Raw genomic sequence first — 16402 nt, forward strand, 5'->3', positions numbered from 1 at the left:
ATTAAAAAAACGTAGCCAAATAGCTACACGATGATTGTAGGGTTAATTCACTTTGAAATTTTTATATTTGCTTCATTTCTTATTTATCTATAAAATTTATGCAGTGGAAGATAAATTTGTATGCTTGCATGAACAAGCGACATATTTAATCCGAGAAAAATTCAAACCGTACGAATATTTAGCAATTTCTAGATTATGACACGAGGCATTTAATGTGGCGAATGTTACCCAATGTAGCGGGTTGTTATGAGCGAGGGTAGAACCTGGGACTTTGTGGTTCGCAGCAGAGTAACAAGACCACAAGACAAAAGTGATTGCCCGTGTTTCTTAGCTGTTATCTGACTTATAAGCTTTTCAACACAGTATTCTCCCACCAGTGAGAGGAACGATATGGCTGTTGAGTGGTGATGTGTTTAGCTGTTGAAATGAATGCGCCTTTACCCATTTGAGTGGCGAGCGTGTGTGGGTGAGTGGTTGCTGTGGCTGATGCTGTTGCGTCAAGTGAGTCTGAGAAATTTTGAGTTGCTGCGTCAAGCGAATCTGACGGCTTTGTGGTTGCTGTAGGTAGATGTCGCCACAACAGCTGTACGAAGGTTGAATGTTCACCGTCCGAGGTCACCAATGTGGCGGATTGTTACCCAATGTAGCGAGTTGTTATGAGCGAGGATTTAACCTGGGACCTTGTGGTTCGCAGCCGAGTAACAAGACCACAAGGTAAAAGCAATTGCCCGTGTTTCGTAGCTGTTATCTGGATTAGAAGCTTTTCATCACAATAAGGTTGATATGATTTTATGGCGGTTGGTGTATTATGATGGCTGATCATTTACGCCTTCTAGACGAATTTCAAAAACTTTTATGCTGATTGTTTTGCAATATTTATATAATTATTATTTTTTCTATTTATATTTTCAAGATCTTATAGAATTTAAGACAAAAATAGTTTTATGCATGTAATATTCTTATATTTATTCTACGGAATTCTGACTTTTGACATCAGTGGTTGATAAGATTTTTTCTACTCCGTGATGGCTAGTACATTGGAATAACACAACAAAATAGATTAAAAAAATCTTCATCGTCATTTTCATGATTAAACTGAAATGCATCGCAGAAAATACGTTAACTTTTTACGCCTCAAATATTTCGGTTCAAAAAATTGGTCAGAATTCTCATAAAAATAAAATCAATACATTGTCCAGCTGTCACTGCTTTTATTATGTGCAACCACAGAGAAAAAGAGTTTGGGAAGGTATGTCCCAGTGTTATTCTCATGATAGTGACTTAACCATGGCGGCTTTAAGATGAAAACCACCGATCTATGTTATTGGAGATATATGTTGTGTTATGTATTGAATTTTTAACATTTTCTTCCTTATTGTTTCAATTTTAGTTTTTGTGTGGGTTGATGTTTTAATGCATGACAGTAATAAAAATAATTCAGAAATCGATAGAGGAGATTTCAAAAGTCGAATAAGGTTCTAAAATGTGTTGTCAAAAGTAAAATAATTCCTACTGATGTAAAAAAGTAAAAGTAAAGCAATTTTTTTTTACTCTGTGGACAAAGATTTTTCATTCAGATAACTACTGAAGAAAAATAAATTTCTCATTTTTTTTCTCTATCTCCTTTTTTGTACTTCAAGGATTTATTTACCACATATAATTTTGCAAAAAAGCAGTATACATTACAGTATCTGCATTTCTTTGACATCGCTTTTTAATGAGCAAACCTTCTCAAAATAAAAAAGGTGGAAATGTATAAAGAACAAGAATATTTCCAAATTTAAAGGGGAATCCAAGCAGCATTGTCTATTATTGTTGGAAATATGAGTCTAAATCCTAGGAATCCTTAATTTTTCTGCTTCTTGCTTGAATAAATTTAATTAAATTGACTGTAAAAATATTCAGAATCATTTGAAAATGAACAAAATCTTTTTTAATTAAAAGTAACCAGAATGTTCTGTGATATGAAATAAATAAATAAATAAAATTATACGAGTTTTATTAGTCAGGATACCACTCTCCAGCGAGAGGTATCCCTGGCAAGGAATTTGAGGTAGCTCTCCCCTCTGAGGAGCATACAGAGCCAGTTCACATGATGGTTCTTCATGGAAGTGAGACTTGAGCCCTACAGGTCCCAAAGACGAGACCATACCACCAGGCCACCGCGGCCCTGTTACAAATCCAAAAAATCAGGGTTAAAGAAAATCGTTAATGAATAAATTTTATTAAATTAATTTTTACTTTAGTAAAGCTAAAATGAGAAGTGTTGTAAAACATGATCCACAATGTATTTAGACGATGAAAAACCATGGCTGGTTTAACGTCACAATTTAAAAAATAATAATAATAATCTTTAAACAAACGTTTTTGAAAGTATTATTTGTTTTTTTATGGCAATAATCAGCAACAGCAGAGCATATTTTTTCCGTTTTCAATTTTTCTATTATTAATGTTATTCTTATGATTTTTTATGCATTCCTAGATTGGAGAAGTAATTATATTGTAATTTAATTATGTCATTCAATCTATGCCATCAAAAGTAATCAAAAAGTCATCAAAAGTAAAATTAAGTATAAATGCATCCCAAATTCTGTTTATATTAATTCCTAATTTCTGTATAGACATTTTATAAATGCATTTTTATAAAATAAAATTCCGTCACATGAACGTTTACAGATAAATTTGATCAATAGACGTAAAAAAGTAATATTACAAAAATAAAAAAAAAACATTATGTAGTATGATTTCTATAGATACAATCAAAAAAATTAAATTACTGAGTACAACACTATTTTTATCCACCGGATTATTAATAGAATTTCTAATATTTCAGAAACTCTTTCGTCACGTTACACATTTGGATGGCATTCAAAACAACACATGAACTTTGAATTCATTTAAGCAAACGTGGCCCCATTAAAAAAAAAAAAAGCATCGCTTTCGAATGCTAAGCACACACAATAATTTTTTCCCTAAAGAAACTTTTTTTCAGTATTTTCACGCCATATCATCAACTCGATAAATTAAGTCCAGCAGATGGACCCGAGCCCGCCGACTATCTCCAAACTAATTTAAAGGATTTATTACCTCCATTCATCAACTGCCCCAACCACTAACAAAAGCCTTCGCAAAAAAAAAAAAAAAAAAAAAAAAAAAACGAACAACAATCCTGGAAGACAAAAAAAGAACATGGATTGTGTGTTCTTTGAAGGGTGAGAACATCGCCAGGTGTTCCTTCACTCAAATGGCACATTCCATTCTCCCTTTGTGGTCAGTGTATCCCAAACCCATTACAAGTTTCCATGGTTGGCCGCCTCATTCCGAACGAGCTGGAAGTAAATATGAAATCAACTGGAAGGCAGAAGATTTGGCAGTTGCTCGGAAATATACGAAAAAAAAAGATTACTACCCTTCGAAATGAGCCCATTTTGTGTAGGAAAGGGGTAGTTTGGGATGAATGAAGGTTGAATAATTTTGTCTTGATTGAAAAGTTAAGAAATAGCACATTGATGGATGGAAAGACCAAGTATTGGCTATATTACTGAAGCTTATTTTTAAAAAATGGGATTTTTTTTAGTCGGTTGGTTGCGAAATTAGTTTTAAAGTATACTCTTGGATGTGAAATTAATTTCTTAAAAGAGAAAAATATTTCTTCAGAAACAAATGCATTTAACTTAAATTATTGTTCAATGAAATAGATGGTTGAAAGATTTTGTCTATATAAAATGGATAAGATAAAATGAAAAAATGACTAAACATTGGTTAAAGACAACAATGTCTTTTTCAAAAAATATATAATTTTTCAGATTTGTTAGTACAGGAATCAATTAATCTTTAAGCTCATTGAGAAATGTATTCTCATATTTGGATATGAAAGAGCCTTATGAAAATTAGCAAACATTAATTAGTCAGAAAGATTTCGCATGTACTAATTTCGTAATGATCACTGGGAGATAGCGCCATCTGACGGATTGTAAAATAAATATTTCATTCATTGATTGATAATGATTTCTTAGATTGCTTTAGCTCAAAGATATACGAGTAACAGCGAAATTATCAAATTATAATTATTATAAAGAGCAGTTGTCGGTTCTATGAACTTAACAAAACTGTATTAAGAATAGAAAATAGTTATTCTACAGGGTGTTGCCGAATTCGACCGACAAATTCAGAGGGGTGATAGTAGCCATCAAGGGAATAAAGAATCACCATACAACATGGGGTCTCAAATGACATTTAACCCTTAACTGGGGAGGTGAAAATTTAGGACTTAACTGGGGAGGTGTGCGGTCTACGAGACCGCATTTCATTTACTCTCAAATTAAATTTTCTAATGAATGTATTAGTATGAAAAACTGTCCATATATTTTGCAGATATTTTTCTTGATATATAGATATGTTTTAGAAATTTTCCAAAATATATTATCATTGAAAAAAGTAAATGCGTTGGAACATGCATTTTATTCTCAAATGACATGTTACAATAAATAATGTTCTTGAAAAAGCATATTACTTTTTACTTTTTAAATCATATTTATTTTTACAGTATATAAAGGTATATAGAAGACAATATAATGTAAAATTCAACAATTATATGAAAAAAAAAATGACAATGGGTAAAATTGGCCCTTTTTTTATCGGCTTGTGTAACTTTCATAGCACGTTTTCAAGGGCATTTTAAACATACAGATTAAGAACTGCTATAAAAATCAATCTATAAATTCTGTATATTATATATCATGGTATATTAATATATTTTATAAATTTTTCAAAATAAATTATCATTAGAAAATTAATTATATTTGAACATACATATCAGAATCAACTGAATGCGAACTTTCATCGAAAAACTCTTCTGTACAATTATCCTTATTACTAAAATCACTTTCTGCTTCATTTAAAAGTGTCTGGAGCGCTGCTTCATAATAGTATCAGTAAACTGGATGATATTTCGGGCCCCAAGTTTTAGCTCCATCTGCTAAGCCTTGTTTATCACTGGGGCACTAACAGGGAGATGCGGTCTTAGAGACCGCGCTCGAATAACTAACTGAATTATTTTTAAAAGCATCTGCTGAAATCGGTTGAAAAAGTGCACGTGTATTCAAGGTCATAAAACAGAAAGCTACAGGGTCAATCCATTCAATTGAGCTAAAAATAGAATAGGGGTAACAGAAAATCCATCGCTGGCGGTCTCACAGACCGCGCGTCAATAGGTGAAAATCGCAAAAATATAGAGAGTCGGAGAGCTGTTGGAAACTGTAAAAAATTAATGAAGGCATTACAAATGGAGTCTCAACCATGAATTTTTTTTTAAGTGAAAGAACATTCTTAAAAACTTTTTTCATGCTGGCAACATTCGGATTTGATAACCTAGGGGGTCATAAATTACTGAAAACGAAAAAGTAGTTTCGGGCAATTCGGAAAAGTAGTGTTCGTGTTCAATGAGAAATTAAATAAACTATTTTCGAAATAATGTTACATTATAGAGTTTCTTTTAATAAAATGGTATTGTTTGAAAGTATTAAAATTTTCAAAAAAAACACAAACTGTTTCACCGAACTGATGTAGCCAATGACGAAAACGGTCTCGAAATCACTATTCTGTTATCCAAACTTTTGTACTAAATGATGAAAACCCAAACTGGAAAAGACAATTGGATTTTTTTGTAATTTCATACAAGTTATTTCTTTCAATGCAGTCATTGAAGTTTTCTTTTCGAGATATTCATAACAAGGGTTATAGTAATTTTTGTTCTATTATGTATTTGATGCTCATTCAAAATACTTTTCTTGTTGTTTCAGTTAAAAATCGCAAAAAGATGTTTTATCTGACACAGTACAACAACTTAGTGTCGCATTTTTATTAAGTTAAAATACTTGTTAGTGATTATCTGTTCATTCATTTTGCTGTCATTTGCGTTTTCTGCGCCAGGTAGAGCTGCTTTACTTACTATTGCTGTTTTTTTTTTTCACATAATGTATACGGAAGTTAATTGTTTCCCTCCTGCATTATTAAAGTGAGTTAGAGAGAAATCCGGTCTCAATTATAATAAAATCTAATATTCCTTAAATCAGTTCTTGGACCGTTGAAAATAATTTCAATCTACTTTTAATGTTTCCCCAATGTGTGTGCGTTATATATATACCACAGAAAAATATTGTCATAATTCAACTTATCTAACTCGGTAATAAGATTCATTTTATCTATTTGATTCGTTTTGAGATTCTCCTGAATTGAAGAACGCTTTTTAGTGCTTTAAACTGCATTTGAAACAGCAACATACTTTTCAAATTCCTTTGATATTTCAATGAAAGAGTGAATAACTTGCATCACCAGATTTAAAGAACAGCACATACATAATCTGTTTCTTATTACGAAATTGGCACTTTAGGAAAATTTTATTTCCCCAAAACAGTAAGAGGTATAAATTCTTTGTTAAGAATTGACCGTCTTCCCTTTAAATGTGTGTTTTTTCAGTTATTTTTCCCAATTTCATTTCGAAACACTATTCTACTTTAATTTGAAATTAATTATTTATTATTCTGAATTCAAATGAATATTGGGGTTTACTATTTTGTTACTTAAAAAGTTAACATCTAAACATCTGCACATTGATTCATCTTTTCCTATTTTGATGAAATAACCATCTTATGGCGCATGTGTAAAAGTGCGGAGGATTTCCCAACGTAAGAATAAATAGTATATGCAAGATATTTGAATTTGAATTGTCCGTCTTCTTAAACAAAACTGCCTAGCCGGTGCCCAGTGTAAATGCAGAGTACAAAAACTGCAATATGTACTTAAATATTATACATGAGAGAGAGATAAACTCTGAGGTGACGCTTTATAAGCCAGATAACAGCTATGAGACATGAGAAATTTCTTTTGTCTAGTGGTCTTGTTACTAGGCTACGAACCCAAAGGTTGCGAGTTCGATCCTCGCCTATCGCCAGTAGCAACAACTCAAATGTTGTATCAATGACCTTAGCAACATATTCTCTTTTCCTCTCTCCAAATATTCATTCAGTACAACAAAATCCCCCTCGTGCATCGTGTATGAGACATCTGCCCACCAGTCAACCAGATGAACTGTTTAATTCGGAAACCTTCATCGCAATTTGGCATAGCTAATTGCATTATGTTTTAGTAAGTGCCAACTTTCTCACATGGTTCGACATGCACACCTCCGTTCTCCTCTTCCATCCCAAAAATCAATTATCTCTGGGAAACAGGTTCCTCTAATCGTTCCGATCCGGTCCAGTGACGATTAGCCTCCGTCCATGGGTAAATTGGGTTGATATTTACGACAAGAATATTCGTTTCGGCGTATTGTATTTGTGTGGGTTTGAATTTGATATAATCTGTCCAACTTTTCTTCGGTATACATGAGTAATGGAAGATTATGAGAATGGTATTAAAAAATTTGGTTTTGAAGTGCAATATATAATTTTCTTAGTCAAAATGGCTTTTGATGATCTATTTGTTATAAGATTTTATCTAACTTCATTTGTTTCATTCTCGTAAACATACAATTATCTTCATTTATTTCATGTTCGTAAAAATGCAATTTTCTTCATTTGTATCATGATTGTAAAGATGCAATTTTCTTCATTTGTTTCATGTTCGTAAAAATGTAATTTTCTTCATTTGTATCATGTTCTTAAAGATGCAGTTTTCTTCATTTGTTTTATGTTCGTAAAAATGCAATTTTCTTCATTTGTTTCATGTTTGTGAAAATTTTCTTCATTTGTTTCATGTTCGTAAAAATGCAATTTTCTTGATTTGTTTCACGTTCGTAAAAATGCATTTTTCTTCATTTGTATCATGTTCGTAAAAATGCAATTTTCTTCATTTCTATCATGTTCTTAAAGATGCAGTTTTCTTCATTTGTATCATGTTGGAAAAGATGCAATTATCTTCATTTATTTCATGTTCTTAAAAATGGAATTTTCTTCATTTGTTTCATGTTCGTAAAAATGCAATTTTCTTCATTTGTTTCATGTTTCTAAAAATGGAATTTTCTTCATTTGTTTCACGTTCGTAAAAATGCATTTTTCTTCATTTGTATCATGTTCGTAAAAATGAAATTTTCTTCATTGTATCATGTTCTTAAAGATGCAGTTTTCTTCATTTGTATCATGTTCGTAAAGATGCAATTTACTTCATTTATTTCATGTTCTTAAAAATGGAATTTTCTTCATTTGTTTCATGTTCGTAAAAATGCAATTTTCTTCATTTGTATCATATTCTTAAAGATGCAATTTTCTTCATTTGTTTCATGTTCGTAAAAATGCAACTTTCTTCATTTGTATCATGTTTGTAAGAATGCAATTTTTTTTTCATTTGTATCATGTTCTTAAAGATGCAGTTTTCTTCATTTGTATCATGTTCGTAAAGATGCAATTTACTTCATTTATTTCATGTTCTTAAAAATGGAATTTTCTTCATATGTTTCATGTTCTTAAAAATGCAATTTTCTTCATTTGTTTCATGTCCGTAAAAAGACAATTTTCTTCATTTGTATCATGTTTGTAAAGATGCAGTTTTTTAGTCCATATTTCACGCATTTATTTATAAGCTAGAATTTCTGAAACTAAGTTCAATTATTTTTTTCCAAATAAAAATACAAAGTTCTGTTATATTCAAATTTTAATTATCAATTTATCATTTACTTACAACAGATTTTACTCTATAATTTAAGCGCCATCTAGAAAGAACTTGAGAAAAATGAATAATAAAATCTCTTATGGTAAAAGGTAAAGTAAAGGACTGTTTTAATTAATACAATTAAGAAAAACTAGAAAACAAAAATACTAGAAAATTTAAATCCAATCATGCAAATACTCATTAACATCATGCAAAATACTCATGCAACATCGATGAAGAATTTGTTCAACATGAAAAGTTAATGATAAGTATTATTTAAATGCTTTGAAATGTCTGATTACCAGAACACCTTGCGTTTGTCTAAAATATCAGGATTGAAAAATTGGTAATTTATTACATAAAATTGCCACCTACCACAGCTCAATTATTTTACGTAGGTTTTGACAAAAGTGACATCAGTTTATTGAATCATTCACTTTATACTCGTCTGATTTAGTATTTCTGCCATACTCTGTATTTTCAAAAATGAAGTAAATGTTAATCCTAGAATGTATAATTTTTTATTATTTGACTAAAAAAAGTACTAAATCAGTCATTGCAAGATTCTAGTGTTTCTAAATTTTCATTACCAATCTATCAGTTACTAACAATAGCTTTAATTCTTTACCTTACAGCGCCATCTAGGATGAACTTGAAAAAGTACTAAATCAGTCATTGCAAGGTTCTATTATTTATAAATTTTCATTACCAATCTATCATTTACTTACAATAGTTTTAATTCTATACCTTACAGCGTCATCTAGGAAGAACTTGAAAAAAATATTAAATCGGTCATTGCAAGGTTCTATTATTTATAAATTTTCATTATCAATCTATCATTTACTTACAATAGTTTGAATTTCATAGCTTAACGCGCCATCTAGGAAGAACTTGAAAAAATAGATAGCAAAATTTGCTGATGGTTTTAATAATGAAATGTGAGATACAGTAAAAGATAAAATATAAATAGTAATAAAAGACATTTGACAGACTCATTTAATTAAAGTAATTAAATATAGCCAGAAATCAAAAGGACAAGCAACGTTCCATCTAAAATCAAACAAATGCTTACTATAAAGGGTAAAAGCGATGAAGAATTCGTTCCATCTTAGTGGAAAGTATTATCTAAATGCTTTGTCTCCACAACTCATCGCGTTTGTCAAAAATATCAGTAGTGAAACAATTGATATTTTTTGCGTAATATTGCCACCTTTCACAGCTCATTTATTTCAAATAGAGTTTTGACAAAAAGTAACATTTTTGTGTTGAATCATTCACTTTTTAATTGTTGATTTAGTATCTCTGCTACTTCTCTGTATTTCCAAAAATGAAAATGAAAGATAAAGAGTAATTGAGATATTATAATTGCACAAATAGCTTTGGCATGTGTTTTGTTGACAGTTTCTAAAAACAAAATGTAATAATAATTAAAATAGTTATTAAATCATTGTAAGAAGTGCATTGAAGTCAGAGAAGCTTATTTTCAACAATAAAAAGAAAAAAATGTATTTTTGAATTACATTTTATTTCTACCTTATTATTTCCTATTATCGCTGTTATTTTATTTCCTATTACTTTATTCCATTTTATTGTTTCTTTTTTATTACTTTTTATTCTTTATTTTTTATTTATTTATAAATTTTCTGTCTATTTTATTATTTTGTTTATTTTTATTTTCATTTTTATTAAATTTTATTATTTTCTTTTTATTTCTATGTTATTAAATATATATTTTTTATTTCTACTTTATTAAATAGTATTTTTCATTTTTTTTATGTTATCAAATTTTATTATTTTATTTTTTGTTTCTATTTCATTAAATTTTATTTTCATTTTTTTTTATTTCTATTTTATTTAATTTTATTATTTTGGTTTTTGTTTCCATTTTATTTTTCCTATTTTATATATATTTTAAATTAAATAACTAGTCTTTAAATTTTGAAACACCGTGCATTTCCTTTTCCCCAAAAGATAACTTTTAACTAATATGTTGGTATTTCCACGCCTATGCTGTTAATAAGTTGTGCAGCAGGTAATTTTAATCTTCAAAAGTTACAGATGAACTTCTCGCTTTTATCGTTATCTCTATTTCGTGAATATTTTCTCCTTAGCAGGAGCATCATAAATTATTTTATCGATTCGCAGCAGTGTCTTTTCAAAAATTAGTATGTCTCTACTAATTAACAATTCTCTAAATTAGCATTTTGTATCCAAAGTCTTAATGGTTGCGTGTGAGTTGTTTCCAATTCATTGGCGAATCAACACCTAAGTGGCTTCGAGTAACATGTCAACAATGATTACATTTGAATAAAGAGCAAATGCATGATATGTTTCCTATTTTCAACTAAATGGAGGCGATGTGCTTCTTCTATGTTTTGAAGATTAATTGGAATTTGCACTCAAGATTTATTTCTGGAGAAATATCAATTGCAAATATGACTGAAGAATTTTTCTTGAAATCGTAGAAAATTCATTTGTTGTTCTTATGACAGATGAAAATACAAGTCTATGATATGGATGGAATTAAAATAGTTGAAAATTGTACAATTAATGCATTTAATTATGAACAAAATGATGTTATTCATTAATTTAAATATCCAATTTCCATCTCCTGATAGAAAATGAGGTCTTTTAAAGTAATCTACAATGCATTCTAAAGTTTTTAAAAAATGAACAACATTCCAAGACGACCTTTTTCTCATTTATTCTATTTCGACAGGGTTAGTAATAACCAGAACCGGCCACTCTCATCCACCCGGAGGCACATGAAAAAAATCTGAATGACCAAACTGCCGCGACAGCAACACTAGCAAGAACTATGGTTGAGTTCTAAGGGTCATCACAGGCCACGGTACAACCCTTCCCACTGGAAGCACGTGAAATCGTCGATAGAAGGAAACAGATCATCACCATTTCTGTATCCATCAAGGTGGTAAGAACCAACCAGCATGCTGAAAGTTTCCCATCCTCGAGCATATTGCAGCAATGTCTTTTTGATCAAAAAATAAGATTTGCTTTAAAAATATCTCTTCATAGCACGTGTTTATAAGCCCAAAAAGTGTAAGCAAAGAAAAAAATGTATACGTCAAAGAATGAATATGATTTGGTTTCAAATAAAGTGAGGCGAAGTCTTTTTGAAAAGGAAAAGATGACACTTTCATATATATCCAAACGGAATCCAAATGTCATTCCTCAGAAGATTCTACTTTTCTCAGGTTTCATTTCATTCTGTAAGAATATAATAAAAAAAATTTAGATATGTTAGCAGTTAAAGTTTCTTATTTATTGGTGATGTAAAATATGAATACCATTTTTTGAAACAGAGAGAAGTAGGCATGTTGATTAATTGGTTTATTCCATTTAATGGTATAAGAGCCAAACAAAGCTATTCTATAAAAGACATGTGGTTAATGGAGGAAGCAGTTAAGTCTTTAGCGATGAGAGACGCGGGAGGATAGAACCTGGGACTTTGGGTTAGCAGTCCAGTAACTAACCGATTTTGCCAAAACAGCTGTTCGGGCAGAAGCGCTGTTACTGGCTTATATGAAATTCACCACAGTACTCTCCAAACAGTGAGTCGAAGGGGAGACGAACAATATGGCGTTGAGTGGTGATGTATTGAGTAATAGCTGTTGTCTTAATGGGCCGTACCCTTATTTGAGTAGCGCCAACCGTTATGGCGAGAGTTTGTGGGTGCCGATGCACCAAGTGTGTCTGGCGACTTAGGGTTGCTGCTTCACGTGAGTCTGACGACTTTGCTGCGCCAAGTGAGTCTGGCGACTTTAGTTGCGGGTAGATGGTGCCACAACAGCTGTACGAAGGTTGAAGGTTCAGCGTCCGAGGTCACCAATTTAGCGGTGAGAGACGCGGGAGGATAGAACATGGGACCTTTAGGTTAGCAGTCTAGTAACTAACCGATTTTGCCAAAACAACTGTTCGGGCAGAAGCGCTGTTACTGGCTTATATGCAATTCCCCACAAGTCTCGCATGAGAAACAGTTATGTATATTGAAAGTAAGCAATTATACTCTCTTGCTTTGATACGCCGTAAAACTGTAAGAAAAATTAGGTAAATACTAGATTTCTTTCCGCCTTTAAAACTTTGAGCAAAATAAGAAACCTATATGAGGAAATATATAAACGCTGATACAAAAGAAAATTGCATCCGTTCTGCTAACATCTGCAATCCATCCTCAGTTTATGGATCTTTTGGGTAACAGCAACGACTCTACTTCTCCTGGTAGTAAGATTTGTTTTTGTGGTTCAAGTTCAGATTACTTTAGTTAAATTTGCATGCCTTTTCAGAACAACACTGATACTATTGTGTATACAAAAGCAATGGATGGTTTTTTTCTCGTTGAAAATCGACGATCATAATAAGGACCTTATATCATGAAATGCATAAACACTGCTGCAAAAGAAAATCGCACCCATCCTGCTAACATCTACAGTCGATCCTCAATTTATACATATCTTAAGCTTAAATATCTTTGATATAACAAGAGTGATGCTGCTTCTCTTGATGATAAGTTCTGTATATGTGGTTTAAGTTCAGATTAATTTGGTTAAATTTGCCTCCCTTTTCAGAACAACTTAAAACTATTGTGCATACAAACGCTATGGAGCTCATAATTTTGAGCCATTGCCAGACAGAGATACTTCTCAGCGGAACTCAGTCTCTAAATTTACACTATACTATGGCGGGAGGTGATGGGGAATTTCAAACTTGGAACCTGTGGTGGTAACTTCATAAGCCAGATAACAACCTCCGGAAAGGAGATTACACTTTTGTCTAGTGGCTTTGCTACTCGGGACTTACTTTGTTACGTATGAGGAACCCTAGCGTTGCGAGTTCGAACCTCAACCTGCACATTGGTGGCCTGGTTCTAAACAACCGCATCCTTCGTTCAGCTGCCGTGGCTCCATCTACCGGCAGCAACTACTCACACACGCTCGTCGTCGTCGCCCGCCAAAACAATTGAAGCGATAACAACGTTTGTCTCTCGCCATAACTGGCGCGATAAACTCCACCGACTCACTGGTGGGGGAGTAGTGTGGTGGTAACTTCAAAAGTCAGATAACAACCTCCAGAAGGGAGAGTACACTTTTGTCTAGTGTCTTTGTTACTCGGCTATGAACCCTAATATTGTGAGTTCGAACATTAAACTTGCACAAGCTGCTGTTCCCGATGCCGAGACCTTACAGCAAGGTCACTGTCGTCCTTTTGAGAATAAAAGAGATTAGGTATATGAGGAATTCTCCTTGCATGGAGGAAAAAGAATATTTGATACTTAATGATATGCCAACCTCGTTATGTTATCAAGATTCAAAATGATGAGATTCGATACCGGAACTAATCAGTACTTAGAAAACGGCACTGTAGCATAATTGATTAAATTTATAAATGTATTCGGAAGTGAAACTAAGGGAAATTATTTTTTGACTTTAAAAGAACGATTCGTGTATATACATATATTTATTTATTTCGTGCATCTCGGAAATAACTCTAATGATTTGGAACAAATTTTAATATTTTGCTTTCTAAGTTTGTCTGTATAGATGCCCTTCCTGAAAAAACGCGATTTTGAACACACATAAAAAAGCATGTTTTATAACTTAATGTTAGAGCCTTTTTTCTATCTGCTGTCATGCTGATGATGTCATATGGCGCCATCTAGGGTCCGATTTTACCATGCTAAAACTGAGTGAGAGTTCAAAAATATGTAATGATAGATGAACTATAAAATGAACACTGTAATATAGCAGACTGTTTAGAAAAGAAGCATGTTACACTAAGTGGAATTCATGATTTTTTTTTATTTAAATGACCAGTTCATATGTAGATAAGATTGAAAAATATTCATATTGAATTTGTATGTGATTCGTATCTAAACATTTTCTTCGAAAAAACACAATTATAGAAAAGAAAAAAAACTGCCGAGCAAAGTTCAGTTTTCAAGATATTGTAGTGAAAATTTTAACAGTAGAAGTTCCTTTTGATAAAAAAAATTGTTTGAATTCATTAAGTTCAAACAACAGGTGAGAAATATATTTCCATAATAAAATCACTCATGCAGAAGACAAAGAAGGCTGTTTTCTTAAAATTCTACGCAGGTAAATTAATTGTTAATATAAACATGAAATGTGTTGCATATGTTCTCTATAATATATTTTTTAACGGCAAAGTGAATTTCGAAAGCACTGATCGATAGTTCTGGAGAAGACTTCGGTTTCCACAGAAGTGTGATGTAGCCAAGTAGTAGCAGTAGAAGTGTGATGATTAAGTTTCGATATAAATATTTATGACTTTGCAAACGCAGAGTACAAAAATCATAATATGTATTTAAATGTTTCTCATAAGAACAACAAAAACATTATATCCATAACTCGGAACGATGTATTTACCTTTTCTTTCACCAAATATTCTCTCACCAGAACAAAATTACCACCCCTTTTAATTAGCTGCGTGTGTAGGACATCTGTCTACCGGTCAACCAGATTAACGGTTTAACTCGCGAACGTTCATTTCAATTTGACGAAGCTAATTGCATTAGGTTTTAGTAGGTGCCAACTTTCTCGCGCGGCGTGAGACGAACACCCCCGCTTTCCCCTTCCATCCCAAAGATCAATTATCGCTGGAACACGTTCCTCTAATCGCTCCCTTCCAGTGACGAGTGTACACCGCCCAGGCGGCAAATTAGGTTCGGTCGCCCAGAATGGTATCTACAGACAAGAATATTTGTTTTGGCAGAGTCTCTCTGTGTGGGTTTGTGTTTAATTTGATTTGATCGGCCCTTCTTCCGTATAAGTGGATACTGCAGAGTTATAAAAATGGTATTGACAAGCTTGCTTTTTAATAATTGCCAAACATCACTTTCTGTTATCTGATATAGATTTTAATGTAATATTTTATTTATTTTCATTCGTTTCATGTGCGAAGAGATAGAATTTCATTGTTAATTTTCCCTGCATTTACTTACGAATTAGAATGCTGCAAATGAATGCGATTATTTATTTGAAATAAAAATACTATACTCTTCTATAAAAGGAGTTAACAGGCTATCATCTGTTTATAGTAGTTTGAATTCAATACTATAAGCGCTGTAACATTCCCCGTTTCCCAGTACTGATAAGACATTTACAGCCGGCTGTGTCGTCGCTGTTACTTACAAAACTCCTCGAGATAGCCAGATGATGGATCTTTTCACCTGGGTGGTCTCGCATCTGTTCATTAGCGACTACAGTGAAAGACCACATGTGGAACTCCTCATCCAAGAGGTATTGATAGTACCTTCAAAGCGAAAGGGGTGTCCAAACATCCGGATGCTAGATGTTTATCTTTGTGAAAGGACCTTCCCACAACCCATTGGCGCCGCTGATAGAGCATATTGCTGAACCCCGATTGGCCGAAAGAGAGTTCAAATGACCAATGTAAATTAAGAGGCGGAGATTGTAGCCGAAATAAAGCGCGGAGATTTTTTTTATGAGGAAATTAGAAACGAATTGCAGGAGACTGTTGGACTACGCCCACGAGTTCGGAGTCCTAGAACCAACTGAGTTTCAAGAAAGCCTTCGACTTCGACTGTTGTATCTCCTACTACAGGTGTAAATAATTATTTATTTTACCAAGATTAGAACAAATTGTTCTTTTGTATATATAGGGCTGTAAAATAAAGTATTGTTTGGAAATTCTGCTTAGTTATTTGATCAGTCCAGATGAAGACATTACAGCGCCCTCTTGTGATAAACTTGAGAAA

This window comes from Argiope bruennichi, chromosome 11 (assembly GCF_947563725.1).
Source record: "Argiope bruennichi chromosome 11, qqArgBrue1.1, whole genome shotgun sequence".
NCBI lineage: Eukaryota > Metazoa > Arthropoda > Arachnida > Araneae > Araneidae > Argiope > Argiope bruennichi.